This window comes from Microtus ochrogaster, chromosome 6, assembly GCF_000317375.1.
Source record: "Microtus ochrogaster isolate Prairie Vole_2 chromosome 6, MicOch1.0, whole genome shotgun sequence".
NCBI classification, from domain to species: Eukaryota; Metazoa; Chordata; class Mammalia; order Rodentia; family Cricetidae; genus Microtus; species Microtus ochrogaster.
In genome coordinates this window covers 83,263,941-83,265,869 of record NC_022013.1, presented here as the reverse complement: position 1 = coordinate 83,265,869, position 1,929 = coordinate 83,263,941, and the positions used below count along the sequence as shown (strand labels likewise).

At 47.0% G+C, this 1,929-nt stretch overlaps 1 pseudogene; it reads right to left on the bottom strand.

Moving 5' to 3' along the window:
- Positions 1-881: 881 nt before the first annotated feature.
- On the bottom strand, positions 882-1,463 carry LOC101993979 (annotated as a pseudogene).
- Positions 1,464-1,929: the final 466 nt, after the last annotated feature.

The window sequence follows — 1,929 nt, the reverse complement described above, 5'->3', positions numbered from 1 at the left end:
TCCCACTGAGCTCCACCCCCAGCCTATCGGTTACATTTTTGTATGTAGGGGCCTAGTTTCATCTTTGTAGCACTATTAATAAAAACCCAGAGACAGATATTGGGGTTCAACCTGAAGGTCAGAAAAGGAAAACAGTTGGTCACTGGCTCTTACCTCTACTCAGTCCCAAATGGCGATCCCGCCTCCAGGAATCTCAGATGAGACTGTGTGAGCTGTCTCCTCCCGTTTTATATTCCTCTCTAGGGCTGAGATTACTACAGGCATGCACCACTACCACCCTGTTTCTATGGCAAACTAGTGTGGCTACTGGGATTAAAGGTGTGTGTCACCATTGCCTGTTTTTTTTTTTTAAATATTTATTTATTATGTATACAATATTCTGTCTGTGTGTATGCCTGAAGGCCAGAAGAGGGCACCAGATCCCATTACAGATGGTTGTGAGCCACCATGTGGTTGCTGGGAATTGAACTCAGGACCTTTGGAAGAGCAGGCAACGCTCTTAACCTCTGAGCCATCTCTCCAGCCCACCATTGCCTGGTTTTTAAGGCAGCTGTTTCACTCTCTGATCTTCAGGCAAGCTGTATCTATTAAAATACGAATGAAATAGCACTACAATTGTGGCACCATTTATTTAAATGTTATTGCGAAGGGAGTGTCTGGGCACCTCTGTTAGAAATACTTGGCTGTGTTTTCCCTTTCTGGGTCCTCCCTTACATTTCATTTGACAGTGTATGGATATACTAGTGTCAGGCTGTTTAGATCACTGTAGTTTAGGAATTCAGGTCATAAAATTTCTCTATCTGTATGTTGCTTTGCAAGCTCCTCCTTTTTTTCCAACTTCCAAAGCTTTTTTTAAAAAAAAATAACAGTAAGATCCAGGGTTAGTTTTTGGAGTCGCAGCTGGCCCTTCTGCCTCTGGCACGTTCAAACTTCAGGCCATTGGAGCAGACATAGAGTTTAGTATGGCTGCGTAGTAGAGTTCCTGGGGCCTTGCCAAAATCCGGTACACAAAATCCGGTACACATCTCGGGGGCTCTTCCAAGGTCCAGACAGTAGCATAGTGCCAAGGCCCTTAGGAGACTCGAAGATCAGCTGGCCAAAGGTGAGGATCTTACCCCCAGCCTTGAGGATGTGACTTTGGGCCCGGCTGCTCACCCGCAATGCACACACCTTCTGTTTGGGCACTTCAAGAATCCTCATATCATCTGTGACCGTCCCCACAACTATATCTCTCTTGTTTCCTTGGCCAGGAAGCTTCATCTTTCGGATCATCCGGGACAGGGACAGAGATGACCGGTTAATACATTCATAAATAACCTTTTCAGCACAACCTGATTGAAGGTGGAGTTGGTTCACCTGGCCAGAAACCTGTACAGCTTGGCTAGCAGATGCAGGTAGATGTCTTGGCTCTTGGGCTCCTTGCGCCGAACCTTTTGGTCCTTGTGGCGAATGTCAAAACCCATGATGGCGTCACCTACCCAGCCAGTCCGGAAAGACAGAACTCCACTGGAGTGGGCAGGGAAAGGGCTCTCAGCGAGATTCACTCGTGATGCAACACTGCAAGCTCCTCTTTTAAATAATTTTCTTCTTGTTGCTCAAGATGGCAAAAGGTCCCTGGCAAGAATGGGAGGGTTTGGCTGGGCAGTGGTGGTGTGTGCCTTTAATCCTAGTACTGGTAAGGAAGAAGCAGGCAGATCTCTTTGAGTTCAAGGGCAATCTGGTTTTCGTTTAGGGGTGGCCCCTTGAGATTTCCCCCTTCCGTGTGAACATGTGTTGTCATTGTTTGGATCTTGTTTAGGAGGCCATATTGTTATGGTGTCATAGGTGTAGCTGCCCTGTCATTTCTAGGAGGCAAAATCAGCTACCAGATTCCCCGTTCCTCTGGGCCTTACAATCTTTCTCCTCCCTCTTCCTTGATGTGCGCTGAGC